Consider the following 13,278-nt stretch of genomic DNA (forward strand, 5'->3'; position numbering starts at 1 on the left):
CGACTGAGAAGTCGAGCGCAAATGACCAGACGCTTCATTATCGTTTCTAAGTGAATGCTTTGGAGCAGACCGAGTTGAAGATAGATTACTGACGAAATACAAGCTTTATTGAGAAATGGAAACTCCCATTCGATGACTATTTGAACAAAATTACCCCGTAGATTGTCAAGAAGGCAATTCATCAGCAAAAAGTTACAGTAAGATGTAGATATTTAGTGGCTTTAAAACTCTTTAGCTGAATGTTAAATTAAATAATCTTTGGCTTCAAGAGAATGGAGCGTCATACTACTTATGCACAGCACACCGAGCTAGGGATCTCTCGTTCGCTAAGTTAAGTAATCAACTGTTTTGGCAAACAAAATTAGTCACCTAGGAACTGCGAATTGATCCTGTTTTACTGTTTTATGGAGTGCTCTAAAAGGTCGTTGCTAAGTAGTCAAACCAGAGACAATTCCTGACCATAAGTGGATTGGGGATTGACCTAGTCGTTAGTACGATAGAGTCAGAAGTTGTCCAGAACGTTAGTTCAAAAATGGGTTGACAGAAAACGCTACCACGAAGTCAATGCTACCAAATGCGTTTACCAATTTTTCCCTTAATAAAGAAAATTTTGATTATTCACCAAAGATTCTATTTGGGTTTTCCGAAGTCCATGTAACTAGGAAAAGTGCTTGACTTTCATTAAAAGAGTCTCTATCTCTATCCCTCTTAGCTTCACAGTCTGTAGTGGACCATAGCTTCATCAAAAATTCTCTTCCTCTCTTTCCTCATTTCTCCAATTACGAACGAACATCGCTTTTAAGCTTGCTTCGAACGACTCCTACTCTGGCGCTCAACGCAATGTTAAATTTGATACCCGTAGACATCGCTACACTTGGGGGCAGGGTCTGGTGAACTTGTTCACGGATGGATCGAAGTTGGAAGGAAATGATGGCGGAGGAGTTTTCTGCGAGGAGCTCCCCATCAGATTCAAATTCAGGTTACCGGCCCACTGCAGTGTGTTCCAGGCAGAGGTAGCCGCAATCAAGGAGGCAGCTGTATGGGTGCTCACATGCGTACTAACAGTCAGGAAAGTAAATATTTACTCCGGCAGCCAAGCGGCAATAAGAGCCCTCGGGTCAGTGACGGTGCATTCAAATTGGTCACGGAATGCTTGACCTCACTTTCGCGTGCTCCCGAATTCTTTGACATTAGCCTCATCTGGGTTCCTGGTCACAGCGACATTGCGGGAAACTGTGAGGCGGATGAGCTGGCCAGACAAGGGACATGTGAGTTGATCTCCCCGCGAAAGGAGAGAATTGGGATCCCCCTCACTACCTGCGGTCTGCTCCTGGAAAGATGGGCATTGCGCCAACTCAGCGAGCGTTGGGCAAGTACACAAACGAAATCCTTCTGGCCACGTGTGGATCGGCGGCGCTCGGGCGAACTTCTGAGGCTGAAAAAATATCAGCTCTCGAATCTCGTGGGTTTTCTCACTATGCGCGAGGAATGCATGCTGTGAGGCGTGGAATTACCTCAAGTCGATGGTTATATGGAGAATGAGGTGGAATCATCTCAGCACCTTCTCCTTAGCTGCCCTGCTCTGGCGGGGCTAAGACCCAGACATCTTGGCTCTTACTTCTTTGCTGCGCCTGCTCATATAGCTGGCGTTGACATTAAAAATCTGATGAATTTCATCAGTAGCACAAAGCGGTTGACGCAGCACAGTAATCGTTCGTAATGCACACACTCTAGCTTGGGCGCGAGTCAAAGTGAGAATAGTGTCTCGGAGTAAACTCTCCTGGGCTCGATAGAAATTCTGGTCCCTTAATGGTGAAGATGCCTCTGGTTATTGCCTAAATCACTTTTGACGGTACTAATTTGTATCGTATCGGAATATTGAAATACAACGGAGAATGTCTCCAACTAATAACTGTTACTTTAGTCTAAGGACACAATTGAGCAGTTAATTCCTTTCTCGGTGAATAAAATCTGAACTGTTTATGGCGCCAAATTTGGCTGATGTTAGTATTCTTTAACGCGATTTCTTGCACTATTCGAAAAAGACATTCTACTGAAATAAAAGCTCCTGCAGCTCCGCGGACTAAGCCATGTTATATGAAAGGAGGCTGGTATTTGCTGCTGGTGGCAGAGAGAGAAGAAGCAGCATTCGCTCTATAGGAAAAGTCAAGTTGAATAGGTCTTGGATTCACTTGATGTTTCTGTTGTGATTGTAGAGAATGTGACTGAAGTGAATGAATTCAGCCGGATATAAATCCGGGTCGATCCACTAAGGTAGAACCGACAATGTTGTTGCTGTAACGGTATAAACATTCCCCATACATATGGGGCGAATGCTGCTGGATAGTCCTTGGCTGAATAAAAATCTGAGTCGTGCCGATAACGTAGAACCAACAATCGTGGGAGGTGCTAGATGTTGGCGACGGTCAGTGGAAGAGAGAAACGACTGGTGCGAGTTGTTGCTGTTGTCAACTAAAATCGCTTAGGCGGTTACTGCGTGAATCATGAAGAGTAATCTATTCTATTCTTTATATCATTTGCGTTGCAAATTCTAAAATTTTCAATATTCCTCCTTGAAATGAGTTTGAAAGCAAATATGGAAAAGTGGTACGCAAGCGCCTAGAGTTAATATACACGGTCAATTTGTGTGTTTCAAGGGTCGATTCCCTCCCAATAATAGAAATATCATCTGAGTGTGTAATTCACTCACAATCTCGAAAATTTTGCTTAAACATTTGATATGGTTGAGTGATGCTTCACTCAAAGTGAGGAATATAGGGGTTGTGAAGAAAATAGGAAAAAGCCAAGTTAATAAATCCATTGCATCAGATTTTGGCAATTTCCGTGATGAGTTTTTTCACTATAGGCATCTTTGAGATCTGCTTAGGTTAGGTTATGGTGGTAGTCGGTCTGCACAACCAACTCACCGTTGTGATACCACTAAACTGCTCGGGAACCCCACGTATTTGAAAAAGTATGTATTTACCTAGACAACCTGCTCTGATTTTAGCTAGGGCTGAACAATTGCAAAGGAAATGCTCAACTGTTTCGTCCTCTTCCTTGGACTCTGCTTGCTTGACTAAAAATTTGCTTGTGAAATCAACAGAAAAGTTGTCGAGCAAGATTCGCCGCTCGCTAGTAGGGTTATATCTCATAAAACTGTTAAAACTCACTATATACAATGTTGCAAACTCCCTTTTCTGATAATAGGCAAGTCTCACTACACCATGTTCAGGCACGGCAATTTTTGTGGAGGTAACTCATGACTTTCGGTGGAGAAGTCGAAGAGGAAGGGTCCGAGTAGCTCGTACTTGGGCAAAATGCTTTGGGTTCTCGTTCTTCTCAATGTTTTTGATGACTGTGGACTAAAAAAAAATGCAAGCAACTCGACTAGCCGTGTCTGAACGTAGTCTTACTAATACGAGGTGTGTTGGAAAAGTATTGCGAATTTTGAATTTTCGCAGGTTACGTATATTCGAATTTCGATTTTTTGTGGCGACATGTCTCTCACTCATGCCAACGAGTTCGGCCATTTTGAATGTTCAGTTAATTGTTGACAGCTGTTTTGCTTGCATGTGTTTCGGCTCGTCATCGATTTTTACCTATTCAAAAAGATAGATCAAAGAACCTGTATCAAATTTCAAGTGCGCGGATGCATTCCGAATGTTGACTGTGTCATACGGAGAAGCTACTTTGGACCAAAGCAACGTTTATCGGTGGCACAAAATGTTCTCAGAAGATGCCGAGAAGATGTGAACGACGAAAAGCATGGCGGACACCCGAACACTTCAACAACAGACAAAAAAATTGATGAAGTGAAGAAAATGGTATTGGCCAATCGTCGAATCACCATTAGAGAAGTTGCTGAGGACCTAGACATATCGATTGGCTCGTGCCATTCGATTTTTTTCAATGAGACTGGTCGCCGCAAAATTCGTACCAAAACTGCTCAATTTCGACCTAAAGCAGCATCGCATGAACATTGCTAATGAAATGTTGGGCTTTGCCCGCGACGACCCAAATTTGCTCCAGAGGGTCATAACTGGTGCCGAATCGTGGGTTTATGGTTATGACGTGCAAACCAAAGCTCAATCATCTCAATGGAAGCTGCCGCACGAACCAAGACCGAAAAAAGCGCGCCAAGTTCGGTCGAATGTTTTGCTTACCGTTTTCTTCAATTGCAGGGGCGTTGTGCATCATGAGTTTTTGACACTGAGTAAAACGCTCAATAAAGAATATTACCTGCAAGTTATGCGCAATTTGCGCGAAGCAATCCGGCACAAACGCCAGAATTTGTGGAAGAACAAAAATTGGCTCTTGCATCATCGTTGGTTGTGCGCGACTTTTTGGCCAGAAACAACATACTAATGATGCCACAGCCACCGCATTCTCCAGATCTGGCCCCCTGTGACGTTTTCTTGTTCCCGAAACTGAAGAGTCCCATGAAAGAACGACGCTACGCTATGATTGACGAGATAAAGACGGCATCGAAGGAGGAGCTGAACAAGATAAAAAAAGAAGATTTTTTGAAGTGCTTCGAAGATTGGAAAAAACGAAGAATGGAAACACACAAAATTTACCAAACTTTTTGAACACACCTCGTACATCCAAACAAATATCATTTTCGACGTATATTAGGTTTATTTATGCCATTTTCTTCATATATTCGCCACTCGCTAACGCTTGACGAATCAAATGCACCTTATGTTAAACACTTTTGGTTTTAATTTTAAACTACATTTAAAAAGAAACTTGCATTTGGATCACCTTGTATATTGTACTTTTTGATGTGCTCCAAATTATGGTAGGTGGATAGCGTTTATAAGTGCTGTCATTGGCAATAAATATGTACTATTGTCACCGAAATAAACAAAATATTGAAAATGCCTTGAGAAAAACGGAAGGAATGAGTGCTTAGACACCATGAATGAGGAATGAGTGCATTGGGATATGTAAAGATGTATACTGTACTTTTATATTTACATGAATATATGCCAAGCACTCCTGCTGAGTGCATAGAAAAACCTCAGCTTTTGTGTGAAATGCTGCAGAAAAGCCGATTTATGGCGCTTAAGTGCCGTTCAACTGCCTTCTGCTTTTGTACTGGTATTAGTCGATTTTTGTTATTATGTCAGTTGACACTTTTTCCTTTGCTCACGCAATAAAGCCGTCTACATTTTTTTGTTTTCTTCTTTGCAACTTGTAAAGACGTTGTGTGCATAAGCAATTTAACTTTTGGCAGCAAAAAAAGAGAAAAAAAATTTCAAAAGAAAGATTTGTATATATTACAGAAATATTTATCAGAAAAATAAGTTAGAAATACAAGTTATTTATTGCTTTTTATGACATCTGATACTTAATATAATAAAAGCACGAATTTTCGGCAAATATTTTCCTCCACCGAAATTCTCATAATTCAATGCGATACAATTCGGCCTGTTGTTGGTGGTTTCAATCTGTCAAATCATACGCTGTCCACGCTGCAATTGCTTGAAAACATATTTCTCAGCATAACAATATTTTATCGTTAATAATTTGACTTGAAAAAAGTAAAGTTGCGAAAGAAAAAATTAACCAAAAGCTTTGCATATTCCTCCACTCATTCCCATGCTCCGTTACACATTTTCGTGCCTCTGCACATTTTTGCCTACTTTTGCTCCTCCTCTTCACTTACTTCTCTCTCCCCGCCCAGCAACTCGCTCCGAAATAGCTTCATCAATTGCGCTCCACCATAAATAAGGCTAATCCATTGATGAATGTGAGTTTTGGTGGCCGTCAAGCTGGCTCTCTCACGCCAGACCAACCAACTATTGGCTGCATGTTGCTGTTCTGCTTATACGAGTATTGTGTTTGTTTTATTTTTTAGTTATTACTGCTATTAGACACAATGTTGGTGTTGAAGAATTGGCAGCCTAGCTTTTGAGCTCGAGTTATGGGTATATCTCATGTAAGGGGGTCGTAGGCACTTTACTAATCAGCATATTTATGATTCTTATGCGTTGTTAAAAAATTGGTTGAAATAAATTATGTATTAGGAAAATAAGGAATACCGTATAAAACAGGTACAAAAACAACTCTGTTATTTTGACTAATTTTGGCTAATTTCCGTTGTCATATTTGGGAGGAAAACATTTTTCTATGAAAACAAAAACAAAAAAGGTCTAATCTGAAGATTGGAAGCCCGTAAATTGTTTTGAAAACAGTCTTGCATCTGCAGAGAGAAGCAGTTTGGTGCGGATTTTAGTTTTAGTGTCCCGAAGATGCTGTTAAAAACGTCATTTCAGTTTCAGAGTCGAATAATGACCCCACTCCTCCCTTACCCAACTTCTCCTCCTATTTGTAGTGTGAGAATTGGGTTTTCCAAATCCGCAGGGTATGTGATAGTTTTAACGAGCTTTGTCATGGTAGAAATACATTTGGAGGCTTGCAATTTCCTACCAAGGGGGGGGGGGGGGGGGGGGGCGACTACTATTAGGACACACTTTTTCTATCATTTGGTGCTTCATGGCCAAAGTGGGTTACGTACCTGTACACTACCGAATGACAGTCACTCACCAACCCATTCGGCTACGGAGGCCGTAACTCGAGCAACTTACTATTCAGTCACTGGCTTACTTGACTCTGTAATCGTATTAGGCTCTTGCACAGGCAAACACTTTGCCGCGGTGCAAGCCGTTAGTGGATTCGCTAAAAAGACCTTATCAACGGATGGTGTTGTAACTCTGTAAATATGAGTACTAACTAATTGAACCTTATTAATCTGATTTGGACTACTTTCTGAAAGGCGACCAAAATGTTCCAAGTTGGCATCCCGAATGGCATTCGGGACGCCTTAGGAAGTACAAGAAACTTCTTCTTCTTGATTGGCGTGGTAACCGCTTACGTGATTTTCGCCGAGTTTAACAAAGCGCGCCAGTCGTTTCTTTCTCGTGCTAACCGGCGCCAATTGGAAACACCAAGTGAAGTCAAGTCCTTTCTTTTCCTCTGTTACCATGAGCTGGTACAGCATCGAATACTTTCAGAGCCAGAGTGTTTTTATTCATTTGGACGACATGACCCAGCCAACGCAGCCGTTGGATCTTTATTCGCTGCGCTATGTCTATGCCGTCGTAAAACTCATACATCTCATCATTTCATCCCTGCGATATTCGCCGTTGCCAACGTGCAAAGGTCCAAAAACCTTACGCATAATATTTCTCTCAAACACTCCAAGCGTCGCTTCATCGGATCTTGTCATCGTCCAAGCTTCTGCGCCATACGTTAGGACGGGCATGATGAGAGTCTTATAGAGTGTTAGTTTCGTTCGTCGAGAGGGGACTTTACTGCTCAGTTGCCTACTAAGTCTAAAGTAGCACTTGTTGGCAAGAGAGATTCTACGTTGGATTTCAAAGCTGACATTGTTATCGGTGTTAATGCTGGTTCCTAAATAAACGAAATCTTTTACAACCTCGAAATTATAACTGTCCACAGTGACGTGGGTGCTGATACGCGAGTGCGCCGACTGTTTGTTTGAAGACAGGAGGTACTTCGTTTTGTCCTCGTTCACCACCAAACCCATTCGCATTGCCTCTTTATCCAGTTTGGAGAAGACAGAACTAACAGCGCGGTTGTTAAGGCCGATGATGTCAATATCATCGGCATACGCCAGCAATTGTACGCTCTTATAAAAAATTGTGCCTGAGCGATTAAGTTCTGCGGCTCGTACGCTCCTCTCCAACATCAGGTTAAAGAAGTCACACGACAGCGAGTCACCTCGTTTGGTATCAAACGGCTCGGAGAGGTCCTTCCCAATTCTGACTTCGCTGCTGGTGTTGAGCAACGTCATCTTGCATAGCCGTATTAGTTTTGTGGAGATACCAAATTCAGACATCACGGCATACAAGTAACTCCTTTCCGTACTGTCGAATCCAGCTTTGAAATCGACGAAAAGATGGTGTGTGTCGATTCTCCTCTCGTGGGTTTTTCCAGGTCTAAAGCCACACTGATAAGGTCCAATCAGTTGTTTGACGGTGGGCTTCAGCCTTTCACACAATACGGTCGCTAGAACCTTATAGGCGATATTTAGAAGACTAATCCCGCGGTAATTGGCACAAATTGCAGGATCGCCCTTCTTATGGATTGGGCAGAGCACACTTAAATTCCAATCGGCAGGCATGCTTTCATCCGACCATATTTTGCATAGGAGCTGATGCATGCACCTTACCAACTCTTCGCCGCCATGTTTGAATAGCTCAGCCGGCAGTCCGTCGGCGCCCGCGGCTTTGTTGTTCTTTAGCCGTGATATTGCTATTCTCACCTCGTCATGGTCGGGTGGCGGAACGACAATTCTGTCGTCAACGATTGAGGCATCGGGATCTTCACATTTATTCACGTTTAACAGGTTTGAGAAGTGTTCCCTCCATAATTTAAGATTGCTCTGTACGTCAGTCACCAGTTCGCCGTCTTTGTTCTTACAGGAACACGCCCCGGTCTGAAAACCTTCTGTAAGCTGCCGAACTTTCTGGTAGAATTTTCGGGCATTGTTCCTGTTTTCCAGCATCTCAAACTCCTCGCACTCACGTATTTCGGCCCCTCGTTTCTTCTTTCGGATAATACGTCTCTCTTCCTTTTTTAGCTCTCAGTAGCGATCCCACATGGGTTGCGCCCGATCGCAGCGTGGCTCTATAGGCGGCATCCTTTCTTTCAGCGGCAGCAGCTATCCTGGAATGCTTCGCCTACTCACGTTAACTCACTCCCGAACGGGTGTTCGGAAGCTACCCAGAGGATACGTGTGCTAATCCCGGAGCTGCTTGAACCATATGTAGAAGAATCGTCCTGACCACTCCCAAGTGAATGGCGATCAGTAACTTTCCTCACTTGCGTGGACTTCTACACATGGAACCATCCTCCTTGCCGTGGGACTAGCCTTTTAAATATCGCGTGGAAAGTCCACCATCGACCAGATATTCACAATACACCAATTCCTGGAGAAGACGCATGACTGGAGCTGTCTCGTTCACAAGTGTCAAACATGACGTATGACGCCATTTGCAAAAATTATAAATTTTCCGAAAGGGTGATTAGTTTTGCGCCACCGTATATAAGGTTACTTTGATATCCAACACAGTGGCAGCAAGTCAGCCAGTCACATGGATACGGCTTTGGCAACAATTCCTTGCTTGTCATACCTATGTGTGCATGGTTTTACATAGATAAAAATGTAATCGTGTGACTTATGTATGCCTTTAGTTGATAAGAGTCACTCACCCATCATGTTGTGACACGTATAAACTTAATTTAAAGCTCTATTAAAGTACAGGAGGATAATAATTTCAATTAAGTGAAACCAAGTATGAAAGGAAGCAACGAATTTGAGGTACTTTCTGTAGATGTAAGTATTACATGTGCATACACAAACACGCACACACACGAATATATTAACACATATAGTAAACCATATATGGAATGTTTGAACTGAAAGGAGCAAACGTTATGCGTAAAGGATAAAAATATTTGTATGTATGTATACATGTTCTTACATATTTAAAATGAAATTCATAGTTCTCTCTACAATTTACAGAAAATATTTTATTTTAAAATGTCACCACACACCGACTTCCTGTTGATTGCAAGTGTTGCTCGTACATCTTGTTTTTACTTCTCTCCCACCTCTTCCACCTTTCAGCTTCCATAAAATGTGTTATATGTGCGATAAACAATTGCGTAAGTTCGTAAGTGAAAATTTACACTTAAGCGTAAAATAAATCTGGCGCATAAAAGGCAGTAAACACTGCCAGTTAACCGATGTCGACGATGAGGGTAGCGAAATTAGAGGAAACGAATTTATGCGGAAAAGTGCCTGCATAAATGTCGTACGCAAGGTTATTAAAATAAAGCCGTTAATGATGCTAAAAGCTGAAGGTATTTTCTGACTGGTATGAAAGCGTAAAAAGCGCAACGAAAAGAGGTTACAAGGTGGCGGGGGCGTACTGAAATACATATACTGACGTATTTATTTACACGAAATACATTTATGGTTATTTGAGGATATGTGGGCTTTTACAACAATTTAATATAAAATATAAATAAAAAATAAATAAAAAGTAGAGCAAAATGTTCGAGTTTTAACGCGAAAAATTAAAAATGTAAATAAAAAAATAAAAATAAAAAGTAAAAAAAAAATTAGAAATATAATTAAAAAAATAAAAATTAAAATATAAATAAAAAAATACAGCAAAATATTCGAGTTTTAACGCGAAAAATTAGAAATACAAATAACAAAAAAAAAGTAAAAAAAAAAATTCAAATTTAAATAAAAAAAATTATAAAGTAGAGCAAAATGTTCTAGTTCTAATGCGAAAAATTTAAAATACAAATAAAAAAAGAAAAATTAAAAATATAAAAAAAATTAATAACAGAGTAATCTGAGGCCCTTTTTATCTAGGGTTAGAGCAGATTTTTCTATGTTGGCATTGAAGCTCAAAAACTTTTTGGAGTGGCATTGAAGCTCAAAACCTTTTAGGCCGCCGTTTTAGTGTTCCCTGACTTCAGTTCGGATCCATTTTTTGGTCGCTTGTTTTATATTATTTTTGTTAAAGCCGAAAAAAAGGATCCAATTAATAGCCCTTCTGCCTCTTTTTATCATAAAAGTCTGCCTTTTCGTTTCCTTCATGCCCCTCATGTCTTGGTACCCAAATCAGTGAGACCTGATTATGAGTGGGCAGTTTGTTGGGTGCATTGTTACGCTCTATTAAACTTTTGACTTGAATGTGAAGCTATTCAACGCTTTGAGAACCGATTGGCTGTCCGAAAGTATTTTAGTTTTTACCTTCTCGAACCCTCTCTTGAATATGATTTCCACTGTTTCGAAGAACTCGGCATGGAAAATCGTGGTACCTGTATTAGTGTTAGGGATTTGTGTGCTCTAGGTTCCACTATTTCTGCTCCTACTCTTTGGAGCATTTTGGAACCATCTGTGTACCATTTTTTCGAGTCATAATTTCGCCATGTTGGGTTAGTGTTGCACTCTTCTCTAGACGGGAAGATAAACTTGTATCTCTTTACAAAATTGAGTACGGGTTCCGTGTGGTCATTCGCAAGGGTTATGCATACTGTATGTTGAACCCTGTTCAAGATATTGAGGTGTCCAGTAAGATGTCCTGGTTTAAGTTTTTCTTTCATATGAAAAGGGAGTACTTGTATAGTAGCTTCCTCTTGTATTGCAAAATGTAGCGGTGGTAAATTTAAAAGCGCTTCCATGCCAGCAGTTGGGGTTGTTCTCATGGCTCCTGTTATGCTCAGGTACGCCAGCCTTTGTAGATTACGCTTGCACCTTATTAGCTGTTACAGTAACGACACCATAAACACCATTCACAATTTCAGCGGCCTCGCTTGGATTTTCACTTTTGTCACAGAAAAAGTGTAAAATGTACCGAATTTCCTCTTTCATTCATCTTGTCATTGTTAACACCCTTTAACTCGCAACTCAAAACCATTTTATTAGTGTGCAATGTCACCTTGACAAAGAGCACAAACTTAAAATTGTTCGATCGATATTTTACGTGCTATCGATCACACATCTACCAAGAAAAAATTGTATCCCTTATGATCAAAAAGTACCGGGAGTGTTTAATTTAGACGAACCGCGCACGTGGGAACCGGTCCATATTTTTGTCTTATGTTGGTAGGACTGTAAGACTCATATCTGTCACTTTGTAGGGCCATCGGATCATTAGAGTCTGCCTGTATGTCACAAACGGCCGGAAATGTGGGCAAACAATTCTTCGGTTTTGCATGATGATAACGCGCCAGCGCACCGAGCCCAAATTGTGCTGGATTATTTGACCAAACACTAAGTAAATACCATCGTGCAAGCACCGCATGCACCTGATATGGCCCCGTGCGACTTTCTTTTGTCTCCCAAGTTGAAGTTACCACTTCGTGGAAGGAGATTTCAGTCGATAGGGGAGATTAAAGAGAATGCGATGAAGGAGCTGAAGGCCACCCCATCGTCGGGTGCATGGAGGACTGGGTTAAACGTTGGCACTTGTGTGTTGCTTCGGACGGGTTATATTATATTTGAAGGAGATAAAACAAATTTGCCTGAAATTTAACTCTGTTTTGTTTTATTTAAGCATTCCCGGTACTTTCTGATCTTTTACCCCGGAATAATATAAGGTTGTCAAAAAAGTCTTGCGGTATTTTTATTGAATTTTCAATTGTTCATAAAATTGGTTATAATAATGCGATTGAAGTCAAATATGCGCCGTTTTGTTCGATGACGAGTTCCCAACGAGATGCCAACTTCATAATGCCCCTCTTACAAAAGCTCGCTTCCCTATTGTCAAAAAACTCGGAGAGCCAATTTTCACAGGACTCTCTTGTGGACAACTTCCGACTACCAAGCTCGTTCGCCATGGACAGAAATAGGTGGTAATCACTTGGTGCGAGATCCGGACTATACGGTGGATGCAAAAGAACCTCCCATCCGAGCTCCCGGAGCTTCTGGCGCGTCACCAAAAATGTGTGTTTTGCGTGGCGTTGTCCTGATGGAAGACAATTCGGTCTCTGTTGATCAAAAATGGCCTCTTCTGCATGAGTGCTGCATTCAAGCGGTCCAGTTGCTGCAGTACAGGTCCGAATTGAGCGTTTGGCCATAGGGGAGCAGCTCATAGTGGATGATTCCCTGCCAATCCCACCAAACACACAGAAGAAAATTCCTGGCCGTCAATCCAGGCTTGGCCACCGTCTGGGCAGCTTCACCGCTTTTCTACCACGACCGTTAGCGCTTCACGTTGTCGTAAGTGACCTACTTTTCATCGCCAGTCACCATCCGCTTCAAAAACGGGTTGATTTTGTTGCGATTCAGAAGCGATTCGCATGCATCCATACGGGCAAAAATGTTTTTTTGCGTCAAGTCGTGTGGCACTCATACCTCGAGCTTCTTTTTGAATCCAAGCTTCTTCAAATGGTTTATAACGGTTTGATGACTCATGCTCAGCTCTTGGCCGATGCTACGGCTGCTACTATGCCGGTCTCTTTCGATTAATTCAGCGATTTTATCGCAATTTTCGACGACAGGCCTTCCGGACCGTGGCCCATCTTCGATCACCTCTGCACCAGAACGAAAACGTTGAAACCATCGTTGTGCGGTGGAAATGGAAACTGTATCGGGTCCATAAACTGCAGAAATTTTATTGGCAGCATGAGATGCATTTTTGCCTTTATCGTAGTAGTACTGTAAAATATGCCGTATTTTCTCTTTATTTTGCTCCATGTTTGCGACGCTATAACTCACGA

This window comes from Anastrepha obliqua, chromosome 3 (assembly GCF_027943255.1).
Source record: "Anastrepha obliqua isolate idAnaObli1 chromosome 3, idAnaObli1_1.0, whole genome shotgun sequence".
Lineage (NCBI taxonomy): Eukaryota > Metazoa > Arthropoda > Insecta > Diptera > Tephritidae > Anastrepha > Anastrepha obliqua.